Below are 16,017 nucleotides of genomic sequence, written 5' to 3' on the forward strand. Positions count from 1 at the left end.
CTGACATACCTCACTGTACTACACATATACTTTAAAGGTCTTTTTTCCTCCTCAATCCTTATCAAACAGGATGTGCTAACTTTCAGAATCAGAAGCCAAACCTAATTTCATGATCCCAGAAACCAGACAGTCACAAAGTTATATTTAATTTACACATATTCTCAATGTTGTTTTTTTTTCTGCTTCAGTTGTAATATAAATGCAATATTCTTTATCGATACACCCATCCTCCTTTCTAAAGTATCCGTGGGAATAGCTCACTGAGAGAAGTCGTTATTCCAAATGTTGATCTCATATAAATTTTCATAGTGGGAGGTAGCATTTGCATTCATCCTTCACTCATTATTCACCAGTCAATAAATACTGGACAAACCAATCAGGAAGGTCTATTTGGCTCATTAAAGGGAAAAAAAAAGTTCTGCCTTCTTAAGAAAGAGACAAAGACAGAGAGAAAGACAGAGAAACACACAGAAAAAAACAAAGAGAAACACACAGAGAGAGACACAGAGAAAGAGTCACAGAGAGGGACACAGAGAGAGAGAGAGAGAGACAGAGGGAGGACAGAAAAACAGAGAGAGACAGAGAGAGAGAGAGACAGAGACAGAAAGAATTAGGCCTGAAGTTCTCACCTTAAGTGGGCATGTAATTAGCTTGCTTTTGATTACTTAGCAGACAGACTGTCTCTGTCTCTCTCCGTGTCCCCCTCTCTGTCTCTCTCTGTGTCCCCCTCTCTGTCTCTCTCTCTGTGTCCCCCTTTCTGTCTCTCTCTCTGTGTCTCTGTCTCTCTCTGTGTGTTTCTTTCTGGTTCTCTCTGTGTGTCTCTCTCTCTATCTCTCTGTCTTTGTCTCTCTCTGTGTGTCTATCTCTGTCTCTGTTTCCCTGTCTCTCTCTCTCCCCGCTTCTCTGTCTGTCTGTCTGTCTTTGTCTGTCTCTCCCGTCTGTTTTTCCCCCTCCTCTCTCTCTGTCTCTTCCCCCTCCATCTGTCTGTCTGTCTGTCTTTCTGTCTCTCTCTCCCCCCGTCTCTCTCTTCCCTTTTCCCACTCTCTCTTCCTGTCTCTCTCTCCCCCATTTCTCTGTCTCTCCCCACCTCTCTCCCTCCTCTCTCTGTCTCTCTCTCCTTTCTCTTTCTTTTTCTCCCTTCAGCCATAAGGAATATATATTTCCACCACTGCATGTAGAAACACAGGTGATGCAGTAGAAATAGAATTGTCTCTGGAGTTAGAGGATCTTCCAAAAATCTCATCTCTAATTCTTACTTACAGTGAAACCTTGGGCAATTCATTTAACCTCCTGAGGCCTCAGTTAGTCATTTGTAAAATGAGGGTGTTAGACAAAATGATCTTTAATCTAAGGTTACTTTTTTCTCTATGTCTATGATCTTATGACTTAAATATCCGCATGAAGTGCTAGGTACCCTATTAACTAAAACATATTCCCATCCTCGGTATTCTCATGTTACTTATCCAATTGTTTAATTATTCTAATCATTTAATTGGTCGATCAATGTCATTCTCATTGTCTTTTCCCCCATTCCTTAATCAGGTTGGAGGAGTCTACTGTAGTCTACTTTACTATTTCCTCATTCTTTTTCTCCTAAATCTTTCTCTTTGGCCATTTATTTTCTTCACACTCTTCCTTGATATTCTCATCCATTCCAATGATTTTAATTAATATTTTATATAGATTACTCCCAAACTTCTATAACAAGCCCCAAGCTGTCCCTTGATTTCAAGTCCCATGTATCCAATTTCTAGCTAAACTTATCCACTCATATCTCACACTCAACATATGTAAAATAGAACTCATCATCTTTCTCCCTACATCCTGTCAGCCTCTCAACTTCCCAATTTTTTGTTGATGGTACTATCATTTCACCACTCTGCCAGAGTTCGAACCTCAGAGTTACCTTTTACTCATCCATCTTTTTCACCTTTCAGTCCCATCAGCTGTCAAGTACTTTTGATTCTACCTTCACATTGTTTCTAACACTATTCCTTTTATCTCCACTCAGACTACCACTAGAACTTTATAATAACCTCCTATTTTGTCCCTCTACTTCCAATCTGTCACCTTTCCAATAACAAATAACCTTCCTAATGCAGGTAGTACCATGTAATTTCCTTCCTCAATAGGCTTCAGGGGCTCCTCATCAATTATAGGAAAGAGGACAGACTTCTCAGCCTGGCATGGAAATTGATTTATTAGTTTATTTTTTCAAGGATTTGTTATCTACCTCATTTGTCCCACATTACACACTTTTTAAAAGTAAATAAAACCTTCATCATAAGCAAAACAAATTTCCACATTGGCCATGACTGAAAATTCATGATTCATTCTGCATTTTAAATCTATCACCTCTGACAGGTGGTGGATGACATGTTTCATGTTCAGGCCTCTGGACTCATGGTTTATCATTGCATTGATCAGTTCTAAAGTTATTCAGAATTATTTACTTTTATAATATTGTTGTATATAATAATATAAATAGTTCTTGTTCTGCTTACTTCACTCTACATTAGTTCATAGAGGTCTTTCTAGTTACCTCTGAAACTGTCCATTTTGTTATTTCTTACAGTGCAATTAAAATATGCTATCCCATTTATATACCATAATTTCTTTAGTTATTTTCCAATAGGTAGGCAACCCTTATGTCCAGTTTTTGTCAGCCTGACAAGCTAACTTACCTTTCCATCTTTTTTTTTTCCACACTACTACCCTACATGCATTCTGTTCCAGGAAATCTAAACAACTAGTGGTTCTCTTATTGCTCTGTAAATATTTTGCCTCTATATAGATTCCTAGACTAGCCCTGCTGCCTACAATATCCCTTCTTCTCCATCAGTTGGATCAGCCTCTTCCTTTGAGACCCAAACAGGATACCACTTCCTCCATGAAAATTTCTCTGATCCCTTCCAGGGAAAAATGGCCACTATCTTCTTTGAGTTTATCTGGGTTGTTTTGTCCATATCTCTTCTTTGTTTAGGCATTTTCTATTTTGTATCACACTTATTTGTGTACCTTTCTGGTCTCTCCTAGTTTCATACAACCCTTTTAGAGGTAATGGATTGTGATATTTTTCATTTTTTATGAAAATGCCTAGCACAAAGCTTTGTTCAAATTATATGCTTATTAAATGTTTATTGAATCTAATTAAATTCGAATTGCCATCTCCCAACATGTTTTTTTCATCCCCAATATCATTATGATCAGAAAAATCTCCCCCTAAAAACATGGCCCCAGAACTTCTCACCAAAAGGAAAAAGTCTGAATCATTGCTCATGGGTCTGTTTAAGCCAAGGTAAATGCTTTACTGAGCCAGTGTTGTAAAAAGGAAGAAAGAAAGAAAGAAAGAAAGAAAGAAAGAAAGAAAGAAAGAAAGAAAGAAAGAAAGAAAGAAAGAAAGAAAGAAAGAAAGAAAGAAAGAAAGAAAGAAAGAAAAGAGGGAGGGAGGGAAGGAAGGAAGGAATAATGGAAGGAAGGAAGGAAGGAAGGAAGGAAGGAAGGACTAATGGAAGGAAGGAAGGAAGGAAGGAAGGAAGGAAGGAAGAAAGGAAAAAGCTAGAGCACAGAGAATCACCAATTACTTGATCCTTCCTCAGACTTCTGACCAGCAGACCACAGACCATATTAGATGATGCAGAAAAGAGAAGCTACACATAACTGAATCAATCTTGTATTCTCTGTATTGTATTGACCTTTCTCTGTTACAGATAAGGTTCCTTCTTCTATTAACTGCTAAAAGACCTACAGAGGTATTATTTCACCCCAGTACTGAACCTGAGAGAAGCCTGAATCATGCATGGTCCCTAATACACCTTGGAATCAGGAAGAGTTGGGTATCAACCCCAACTCTGAGGTATCCTGACTGTGTCCCTGGGTGAATCACAATTTCTCTATTCCCCTCATCATACCTCTTGAAGACCAAGTGGATTTGCTGATCTGTGTTTGTAAAGAGACCTTCTAAACTAGGAATTCCCCTACTGGAAAGAATCATAGATCTGGAAAAACAATAATAAAAAAAACTTTTTAAAGAATTTAACAATTTAAGCCATGCTACTGACTTCCACTGACTGGCTGCAGCACCACTCATCAGGATTTACAGGAATCATGGTGCCAATCACTTGTGGTTAAATGGAGCTGGAGCCTACTGACTATTGGTCACATGAATGGAAATAACTAAAGAGTGTTAGGCATGTGGCAAATATAGCCCATAATTAACCAATGCCCATCTGAAAACATTACTTAGATTACAATAAAATAGCCTTTATATGGGCCCTTGTCGTACATTGCCCAAGGCAGCTCATGATAAAAATCAGTACAGTCAACACAATAAACATAACAAAGTATTTTTAGAAATCATTTTAAAGCAGAAATTATTATAAAAATGGAAATGAACTAGAAGCTAAATTCTTGCATAATAGCAAGTTATATGAAAAGAGTTAGTGCACTTCAAAAAATAACCACATTCCCATCCATAAAAACACAGGGAATTAGAGAAGAAATGTTGCTAAAGTGGCAATAGTAAATTACTTTTGGAAAGGTAGGGTCATAGAATCATAAGTTTCAAGCTGGAAGGGACATTAGAGATCATCTAGTTAAATCCCTCATTTTACAGATGAGGAAACTGAGGCCTACAGAGATTAATTGACTTGAGCAAGGTGGCACAGACCAAGTGGCTGAGCTAGTATTTCAACTCAAGTTTTGTGACTCCCAGTTAAGCACTACCAGTTGAGTGATCCTTCCACTGATCATTAGTCAAATCTTACATACCACTGATGTTGTTCAATTGTTCCATTACACATATAAGCTCTGACCTCCCTTCTGTAACCACTCCCTATTTTCCACTCCACTTTCTTCAAGGGTAGAGAAAAATAAAAATTTGAAAATGAAGAAGAAAAAGTCAAGAAATATCCCAACGCTATAAAGATTCATTGATCCCAGGGGACCAATGCTATCTATTGGTCTATATGGGAAAAATCTCGGGGAAAAAAAAATGAATAGCTCAAAACCAAACAAAAAACAACTAACTACCAAAGAAACAAAACAAAACACAACAAACAAACAAAAAAAAAAACCAACCCACCGAAACATACCTCTTTTTATTCTTAAGTCTTTCAACTTAAGAATGGACTCTACAACTTCAAAATTCATAGGGATATCATGGGAATCCTTTCTTGTATCACTCAAGTAGTTCTCAGAGTAGTTCCCATTCAGGTTGATGATGAAGCAATATTATTTGTGCCCCTCTCTCATAGTACTTGCGTAGTATATGCTTGAGTCATCACCATAGTCTTCATATATCCTGATACCAAAGTCGAGGGGAGGACTTCTCCTTCTTCTTGATTGTCTTCCATCTCCTGTCAGCTGTTCTGGGATATTCAAATTACTAGGGACACATAGAATGGAGGAAGTTTAGGACGAGTTTCTAGTATTGATTGATTGATTGATTGATTGACTCATGCTCCAGCTATAAACTGACAGGGTTTTTTTTTTTTGTTTGTTTGTTTTGTTTTGCTTTGTTTTTTATATAATAATCAGCATAGAGTAGGGGCAGGGAATGGGGCTTGAGCAGATCTAGACCTAGAATAGACCTAGGGAAAACTGCAAAGTCGGTGAACCAATTTGACTTTAGTCATCCAACAGGACTCTTTTTTTTTTGGTAGTATCCTCAACCCTAAGACCTCCCGTAGAGCATCCAATGCCCTCATGCTAACCTATGGCAATACAAAATGTCACATAAACTTGCTGTCAGGGACATTAACCTCCTTCTCCATAAAATAATAACAGTAATAACAACAACCTGTCCTATATCTTAGCCCTTTAGGTCTTGCTAAATGATTGTACTATAGGTTATAAGATGTAGGAGAATGAATATATTCCAGTACATATCCATTCAAAATATCCATTTTGACTCAGGCTACCTTGCTTTAAGGATTAGACTTGCTATGAGCTATGTGATCTTGGAGAGGTCACTTCAATTCTTTGGACCTCAATTTTCTCATATATAATATGGTTATTTTAAAATGTGTGCTACCTATCTCACAGAACTATTATGAAGCAAGGGATATAAATAGACTGGGCCTGAAACGTCATTGCTATAGGAAATTCTAAGATGAGGAAAGTCTCTCTATTAATGAAGAGTGGGACTGTCTCTGTATTTTATAGTCTTAGAAAGTTGCCTAGAACATTGAGAGGTCAAGTAACTTGATCAAGATTGCTAAGACAATATGTGTATCAGAGGAAGGACTGAATCTAGGTTTTCTTGGCTTTAAGTTTGGCTCTCTATACACCAAACTCTGCTATTTCTGTGAAAAACAAAAACATTGTATGAAAACTATTAGTCATAGTTAACTGATAAATTAAAGTGGGGTATTAACCCTTTTAGGAAACATCTGAACTTTCATGGAAATTGATGTTTTTAATCCAAAGGAGTAAAGAAGTAATTTCAAGGTCAGGTGACTGGGTCAGATAATTTGAAGTAGCAGGTGCTTTCTTTGACTTCCAAATCCATTTCACCCATCTATAAAGTCAACTCCAGTTGAAAGCAAATATATTTTAGGGGTACAAGAAAGGATATTTTATATAAGTAGAATGCAGATTGCAGACAATAGCTATGTGAGTTCTAAGATTAGCCCAGAGAGGGTGAGAGAAAAATATCTTGTATATTACTTCATCAATGATTCATATTCACCTGGATAAAATTTTTTAGAAATTATTTCTTAGGAATATTTTCCAGTCAAAATCTATAGTTTGTAAAGAGGCAGTGTAATAACTCTTGATAAGTAATGGGTTTAAAATATATTTGCTTATTTTTGTTTAATGTTCTGCAGTCTTGCATTTTTGTAGTTAAATTCTTCATACGTGGACAAGGATAGAGTTTGTTCTTCAAATCCTAGTAAGGAAAATACACTTGGTAGCTTTGGATTAGAGGACATAAGGTAATTTTCTAAGCAGGGAGCTGATGCCCGACTCATGAGGAGGCGGTGTGATCCACAGTACCAAGCCACATGGACACGAACAGATCTTTCTCCAGGTGTCCACCACAAAAACACACAAATGAGGAACAGGAAGAAGGTGTCCCTAAAGGAGAACAGGAATGATCCCACACATATGACAGATTCAGGGAGTTCAGAATGGAAACTTGTCCAGATTAGTCAGAAAGAAAAATAGACACCACAATAATTCATTACATCTATCTATCTATCTATCTATCTATCTATCTATCTATCTATCTATCTATCTATCTATCTATCTATCATCTCTACACATATAAAAGAGTTACATACGTGTTTTATATATGTGTGCATATATATGTATTTATATATTTATAATACATACACCAAAGCTCAAGTAATTAGACATTGTAATTAAAATTCATTCATTGAAAAATGATTTGTTAAAAGCTTCCTGTAAGTACATCACTGAGATATACTCTGAAATAGGATTCAAAATAAGTGTAAGATACTGTTCATGCCCTCCAGGAACTGAAGTTACAAAAGTGATACAAAAGTGCAATATGTAATTAAATATCAAAAGTTCATATGCTAAATCCATAAGGAAATCACAAGGGAGGAATCTCTGTGGGTTGGAAGATAGTGGAATGGTTTCTAATTGGTGATTGGATTAGCTTGGCCCTGAAGTATAAGTAGGATTTAGGTAGTCAGGAGAAAAAAAGGGCAACCTAGGTACAGAAGGAGAAGAAAGAGAACTAGCTTAAGTAAAAATTTGGAGTGAAGAAATCATGTAAAATATTTGTGGGATAGTGAGTAGACTTGTATAGGTACAACTGAGAAGTCATGGTAGGTTATAGCAGAATTTCAAGTTATAGAGTTAGAGGGGGAGCAGGTTATTGACAGCCTTGAATTCTGGGCCAAGGATCTTAGACTTTATTCTGTAGGCAATGGGTAGTGACCTGATGCTTGAGAAAGGGTCTGATGATAACATGAAAATATATGATTTAGGAAAACTAACACAATTGTGAAAGACAGAATAGTGCAGACGGTAGCCTGGGGTGAATAATTAGTAGGCCATTGTAAGTTATAAACTATGAGATGGGATCCTGGTCTCCTATGATATAATAGGACAGAAAAGACTAGTATAAAAACATTTAAAAGGCTAATTTAACAAGATTTGATCTCTGATTAGATGTGGAAAATGAAAGAGATGAAAAGTACTAAGAATTAAATTAATAACAATGCCATTAATAGGAAGAGATTGGGAAAGAGAGTCAATTTTGGGGAAAAGATTATGGATTTAATCTCAGCTACAATAAAAGCAATAAAAATACAAAGAAAGCAATAAAAGATTGTTCATATAGAAATATATTCCAGGAAAATGAAAATTTTTGGATTCAAGCCTGGATAAAAGAACAGAGTAGATACAAAGATGTAAGCATCATTATTATATAGGTGAATTGTGAAGTTAAAGAGAAATCAGTTCACTAAGGGAAAAAGTGTAGACAACAGGTGACTAAAGACCAGTACTTAGGGAGACCCTGAAGTTAGGAGCCAAGAAGAAAATCTGTCAAAATATGGATCCAAAAATCATCAGAGAGTAGAGGGAAATCAGTATAGTTCCAAGGGAGAAGAAAACTTTAAGAAGGAGACAATATCAAATGTTATGTAGTTCAAGGAAAATGAGAAGGGATATGTTATTAATTTGCCTCCTCTACCCCCTGCCCCCCCCAAAAAAGAAATCTTTAGTGAACATCAAGAGTGTTATTTTGATATAGTTTTATGGAGAAAGCAATTACAAGGAATTAGGAAGAATGATTGGTGAGAAAGTGGGGGCAGGGGTAGGTATAGACAACTTCAATAGATTTTCATTAAAAGAGAAAGAAAAATAGAAGGCTTGTAAGTGGGTACCTAGAGAAGAAAAAAAATGATACGGTTCCAAAATATCTAGATGAAAAAAAATTAAAAAATTCAGTGAAATGGGCAAATATTTGATTACATGATGTCAAATGGTAGATATTTGAAAATGAGTGACTGAATTTTTCATTATAAATTCATTTGACATTTTGTGGTCTGCCATAGTTCTCAATGTATTAACTACATAAAATGTAGTTCTTTTTCATAAGTACATTTCTTGAATGCATATATAATTAAAATGTTAGAATCAACTTTCAACTTTGTACACATAGATTATCCATATAGTTAAATTCCAGAAAGGCTTACTCTGGTCACTGAGCAAATACTCTGGTATTTACTTGGTATATGTTGCCTCTTCTTATAATCAGTTTGAGGTATGCTAAGAGAATAAAAGCCAATTTTAATATAAGCTTAACCAAAACATAATTAGGTAGTTAAATCTGCTGGGAATAAAAATCACACATTGAAACAAAATAGAACTAAGTATTAAAAATTCCTCCATGTAACAGGATAGACTGGTTCATTGGCATCCAGTCCTTGGACCATGGGCTATGCTCTCTTCCTTGCTGCACATCTACGCAGAAGCTTCTGACACTGTTTCCAGAATTCGTGGTGGTAAAAGAAGGGGCCCTGTGCGCTAACTTCAATTGTGAGTATTCTGTGATGTTATTCTGTTGGTTTACTGAATGATAATAATCTTTTAATTAGCTGCTAAACTAGAATTGAGTATGCATACAAAGACTCCAGTGGAGAAATTCTGTCTCTCAATGCCTGGTGGCTTTTGAGCAAAGCAGAAGTAATGCTAGAAACTTCTGGGTGAATAAACCCCACTGGGACTTGGTCGCCATGTGGCCATGAATAAATGGTGCTTTTGTTTTGTTCTTTCTATTGTGTTTATTCTTTAATGATCTTTGATGAATGAGCATCAGAGATAGAATGGACCAGTTTGTGACTGACATTGTGAACTTCAAATGGTGAAAGAGCCACCTCAAGGTCCAGGGATAGGAGTGGAAAGCAGTCTTTCATTAGCCACATCAGCCAATCCTGGGAAGGACCCATCCCTAAAGAGCTACCTTGTTTGACTTAGGCCAGCAGTGAATACCCAGCTGCTGAGAGCTAGGAATGGTTCCTTTAGTGGTTATTCTGCATACAAGAGAGTGAACTTGGGGGAGGAATGTTTTGTAGCAACTATTTTCAATTTTGAGACCACTCTCTCCACGTCCAGTCGTCAGTCAATAAATCAATCATCAAGCACTTAATAAGCACTTACCATTCACTGTGCTAAGTGCTATGAAAACAAGTAGAAAGATACAATTCTTGCCCTCCTGGAGCTTACATTTTAATCTAATTATATAATTCCCATTATCTAATGGGAAAGATAACACTTAAAAGAACTCTGAAAGGGGGAAAGGTGATTCGTACTGAAGGGGGATTGTTAGATAAAGCAGAGAGTGCCTCCTGAAGAGGAATGGAATTTCGTCATCTGGGTCTGCTTTTAAGTGGGGATTCTAGGAGAAGCCATCCAATCAGGCAGAAGCATGAGATGTTTCCACTATGTGAATCCCAGGGCTGATGTGAATCTTCAGGATGAAGAGTAGATAAATGTTAGAGGAAGTCTGGAGTACAGTCTGAGATGGTAAAGGGAAGGAGACTGCAATTTTCTCAGGTTTCTGTAGTTTGAGTCATGCTATGTCTTCTCAGTAAATATCCCTTTGTAAAAGCTAATTGATATTAGTTAGCTATCAATATTAGTCAAGAGATAGCAGTTGGCCAAATTATATTAAAGTCATAATCCCTAGTTAGATGAAATTGGGGAAACACTGATTGGTGATCAGTGTTAGAGAAGAAATGTCATGGATGAGGACTTGTGAGCTATGTCATCAGAGAACTCCAACCCCTCAGGTTTGCTCTGTAGAACCTTGATGGGAAGATGGAGGTAGCTGAACTCGAGAGACTTGACCTACTAGCCTAACTGTGTGTTTAGGACTTAGTCCAGAGTCTATATGTGTGCGATACCTGTTTTTAATTTTTATGACTTTTCTTGATTTGCTGTGATAGCTGACAAATGGCCATAGTTATGTGAGAGATTGTGGTAGGGAAGGCAGGTCAGCCCTAAGCAAACTTAGCAAGTCAATGAAGTGTGTTTTTGAATCCCCTGCCCCCTCCAAACACACTAACATCTTCCTTTTTATTGACTTTTTCCTTTTAGTGTTTCAATTCTGGACCCTAGCTATTTTTTCTGCTTCCACTACAGTAAAGCTCCACCCTATACCCCATCTTGCCTTTTCTATATTTTAGCCCAGTCCCATCCACTCCATCAAGATTTATTTGTTCCATCTCCCTATCCCTCAGGGCTGTTCTATCTGCTTGACTAACTAATCTAATTAATTAATGCATGCAAAAATATTAATGATACTAATAGATTAATTTGTTACCCTTCTCAGGTAAAAATGTTCATTTTAACAAGTTTTCTTATAAACCATGTCAGTCCCCAAAAATGCTGTTAATGGTGTTAATTTCAGGTACCACAATAATCTGCTGGAGAGGCAGTTTTTTTTTTTTTTAACAATTCAACACTTTCGAATCCCACCTCCTAGATATTTTTTAAAATCTATTTAGTGACTTTTTTTGGAGGGGCGGGTGTTTATGTCTTTATGTATTTACAGATTCTAGCATGATTTCCAGCTGTCTATTCTTGTAAATTACAAACCAAGGTATCCCTCCCTGGCCACCATTCTTCTCTATTCATTGTCTCCTGCTGTACAAATATAAGATCCTTGAGGTGAGGGACTGTCTTAACTTTGATTTGCATACCCCAGATCAGTTTTTGACATGAAATAATCACTTAATACATTTATTAAACAAATAAATGATTTTTATTCATACATAGTAGATATTTAATCAATGTTAATTGAAATGATATAAATATCTGAAGAATAAAGCTATTTTAGAAATTCATAATACTCTGAAGAAAATATCAAATGTATGTTCTTAGAAAGCACTGATCAAAAAAGCCCTAGGATAGAATTGTAGTTTAAGAGCTTGAGGGGACTTTAGGAGTCTTTACACTGGCTGCCATGGTCACTGTCCCATACCAATAATTTGGGACCCCTCAAACTGCCAGACCAAGGAAGAATATCCCAATTTGCCATATACCAGGGATGTTCATTCCTCTAGCAGGGGTGGGGTACCTTCAGCCTTTGACTGAATCCAAACTTCACAGAACAAATCCCCTTAATAAAAGGATTTGTTCTGTAAAACTTGGACTTCGGCCAAAAGGCTGCACCCAAGGACCTAGAAGGCCACATGTGGCCTTGAGGTTGAAGGTTCCCCACACCTGCTACAGGCTGTACTCTGTGGGACTATCCCTACGATGCCTGGAGAAGTTCTTCACCTGCAAGCTCACTGACCTCTGAACTTCACTCATTGGAAGTATCTTCTGTACCTGTGGCCTCTTCCTCTGATTGGCTTGTTCCTCCTAGAATCTTTATTTTAAAGAGGAGGCCCAGGCCAGCCATGTCTTCATTCCTCTCCAGACTATACTCCTAACTATTCTAGACTTTCTCTACCATGTCTTCAAGCTGAGTACCTTCATCTACCCAACTTCCTCCACTTTTCATTTTCCATTTATGAATTGTCTTCCCATATTAGAATGTAAGCTCCTCAATGAATGGCTTTTCTTTCTGCTTGTCCTTATATTCCCAGGGCTCAGCACAATGTCTGGCACATAGTAAGTGTTTAATGAGTACATACTGAATTGTAGTTGACTTGATATAATCTAGAAAAAAGAACAGCTATGAGAATGGATGTCCAAGAGGCTGCATTAGGAAGTAATTTTAATAAAAATTTTAGAGTAGGAAGGAAACATAGAGACCATCTAATAGTAAGAGGCAGAATCATTATTGGAACTCAGGTCCTCAGATTCCTCTTTCTACTCTCTCTCCATACAACATGAAAGCCCTTTGCCCCAAAGTGTAGAAAGACATAGAACACCTAAATTCAAACTATGGTCAATGACTCATCTGGCCTAAATTAAACCATTAGACAGCAAGAGTACATTATTATAAAAATCCTTCCATTATTGGAAGACTTGGGATTTTTGTTAGTGAGAGTATTAGCTCCCTTAATGAAAACTTTAACTTATGAATAACTAAGTACACAGTTTTTTTAGAATCACTGTAGCCAAGAAATGTCATCCTATAGTGAACCTGGTAATCAGCCTCTCTGAACTTAGGCTAGTCCTGAGATGACAAACTACATTTCATCACTAGACCCATACTCTGAGATGCTTGAAATGATTATGGGAGTGGGGGAAAAAGCATTCTGTGTCCAATTAAAAGGTAAATATGATGACTGGTCAAAATTCCTTAGGCTATAAATGATACAGCTTCTGTAAAGGGTTAATTATGGTTGTTAAGTATGTTTTACCTATTCTTGATATTTCAAAACAACTACAGAAATATGACTCATTACAGAGTTGATAAACCTCAATAAATATGATTTAAGACTCAATTTGTGTTAATTGAAACACAATAAAGACTTATTAAATGTAATTAAATCTTTATTTGTGACACTTATGTGTAGCTAGGAAATCTTTAATCTCACTTTCTCTGCAAAAGCTAGACTTTGAAACATGGGAACTGCATGTGAAAAGACCTAAGGAGTCATCAATTGATGCTAAGATACAGGCTGGGATTCAGTGGAAAGACATAAAATGGACAGGGGCAATTTTGGTTATTATTTTTTTACAAATATTGCCAACTGGAAGTGATTTTTTTTTTACAGTTTCATTATTCTCTAAATTCACTCTTTGGTGCCTCATTGGGTTCTGGAGGTGATCCTGGGTTCAGAAGCTAATGCCAGTGGATGGTAAACTCTGCTAAATACTACCAAGATGGAAAGGCCAGTGCCAGACTGTATACATGCTGGCTCTTCAATGACCAACCTAAGTTAACGGAGGCTCATTACCAAAAGGTTAGTCACCCGGTGGTATCTTTTCCTTTCTTCTTGCTTGCTTCTTTTCTTCCTCGCATCTTTCTTTCCTTCCTTCTCCTCCTTTCCTTCTTCCTTCCTTCCTTCCTTCCTTCCTTCCTTCCTTCCTTCCTTCCTTCCTTCCTTCCTTCCTTCCTTCCTTTTTTCTATATTTGATAAGAAGGTGTTTCACATTTAGTTTTTTTTTTTTTAGAACTAGCTAGATGACCCTTTGAGTCAGATTTAAGGGCTCATCTCCTTCTACCCAGGCAACAATAAAATAACAACAACAACAACGACAATAATATTTGTATTTACTTATTATATGTTTTGTATTTGTATTTACTCATATATATATGTATGTGTGTGTGTATATACATGTATATACACATACATATAGTCACAGCTCTCAAGCTGGAAGGGATTTCAGAAGCCATCTAGTCCATTTTACATTGATTTTGTAGATAAGGAAACTTAAGCCTGGGGAGTTTCAATGATTTGCTCAGGTTGCCATAGGTAGTGACTATAAGAGGTAGAGTTTGAACCCAAGTCATATAACTCCAAATCCATTGCTCGTGCCACTGTACTTACATGTTGCAACTCCTTTCCTCCCCCAAAATGTAAGAAGTATTTCTTTTTTGTCCAAATCTGTAACAACTATCAAAATTTTTGCACATAGAAGGTGTTTAATAAATGTTGGTTGAATTGGACTGAATTCATCACTTCAGTTGTTCATATCACTTGACCTGTGGAAAAGATGCAGATTTGGTTAGCCCAGTTTAAACATGAGTAAAATGTATCCACACCCATCTAAACTATAAACAATAGAAAGATAAGGAAAAATAGCTATTCCATTAGTCAGATCTGATTATAATAAAAGCCTGATTTAAAAGCTTTATTTCAGTTTTAGAAAGTGAACAGGTTTTCCAGGCAGAGTTCTTAAGACAGAAAAACAAAGGGTGGAAGTTTAAGCAATATTTAGCTGTGGAAAGCTTAAAGTTCACAATGATAGCAAAACCACTAATAAGTTGCCAGGGTTTCTGAGTCATCAAAATGTGATTTGGGAGCATTCACCTCTCCATACTGATGTCTGAGTACTCAGTACAACTGAGACCTAACTGGAACCCATCAAAATTTCAGAAAACATATCAGTGTAGAAGTCTTGCTTCTATGACTCATCAGTAGATGAAGGTGACCTTAGGTTCTCAAAGACTATAGTAATGGAGAGCAAGCACTGCCAGGTTCTCACATTCTGGAAAGACTCCAGATAGGTCCCCTTTCCCACAACCCCAAATAGATTGAGTCTGTTTTCTGAGAACTAACTTAACTAGCTATAAAAAAGAAAAAAAAAGCACAGCATCAGTAGGCTGGCTGTATGTGATTAATTCTTTAACCATGGAAATCCATGAAAAAAAAATACAAATTAGGCCTCAGAACTTTATGGCCCCTTCCCACTGCAGTGATGGTGTCAGAGTGACAGAAAAGGTTGCTGAGGGTTGTAAGAGTTATAGCTTTAGATTGTTAATACAATCTAAGTTGACTATTGGTATTCTAGATATGAGACCTTGTCCAGTAACCAACATGTAGATATTTTGCTAGAGGAGCTGAAACAAAACTATATAGATATTCCTACTGTAAAAGAAAGAAGAAGAGAGAAGTAAGTTGTAGCTACATAGAAGGGTGGCTCACAGCTACTCCTCAGGGAGAAGCAAATAAAACATTTGGCAAAGTTGGTTTTTATCATATTCTCAAAGGCAACACAAAATATTATTTCGTGTGACAGCTGACATGCAACAGCCTCTAAAGAACTAAACCTGATTATCCATGAAAGGCAGTGGAGAGAGATTTAGTAGGTGTGAGATGTGAATAAGAACAAGAGGAAAAGATGTCATCAAATAAGTGTATGACAGGAAGTAACAATAGGCTGACCATGTGGTGAGACCAAGAGATCATACAGGTAGACAGCCACAGTATTCCACTAGGACCTTTACAATGTAGTTTTGTGTGTGTGTGTGTGTGTGTGTGTGTGTGTGTGTGTGTGTTTGTCTTTCTTTCTCAAAGAAGACCATGACATCAGGGAAGTGATGACATGACTTGCAATTGGCTTTGATTTGAGTGAGGGAGGGGCTGTGCAAGGTCACCAGCCTCACTTTCTCCTCTAGAGTCATCTGGGTCC

The 16,017-nt window shown here is 37.0% G+C and overlaps 1 long non-coding RNA gene across 1 annotated transcript in view; it reads right to left on the reverse strand.

The window, feature by feature from the left end:
• Positions 1 to 5,113: 5,113 nt before the first annotated feature.
• The window catches only part of LOC114023179, a 56,420-nt gene continuing 45,516 nt past the window's right edge, over positions 5,114 to 16,017 (reverse strand). Inside the window, exons 3-4 of the long non-coding RNA XR_003566757.1 lie at positions 14,433 to 14,587; positions 5,114 to 5,386 (exon numbers count right to left, since the gene is read on the reverse strand). This is a non-coding gene — a long non-coding RNA (uncharacterized LOC114023179). The remainder of the gene's footprint in view (positions 5,387 to 14,432; positions 14,588 to 16,017) is intronic.

Source organism: Vombatus ursinus, unplaced genomic scaffold (genome assembly GCF_900497805.2).
Source record: "Vombatus ursinus unplaced genomic scaffold, bare-nosed wombat genome assembly UNPS02014816.1, whole genome shotgun sequence".
NCBI classification, from domain to species: Eukaryota; Metazoa; Chordata; class Mammalia; order Diprotodontia; family Vombatidae; genus Vombatus; species Vombatus ursinus.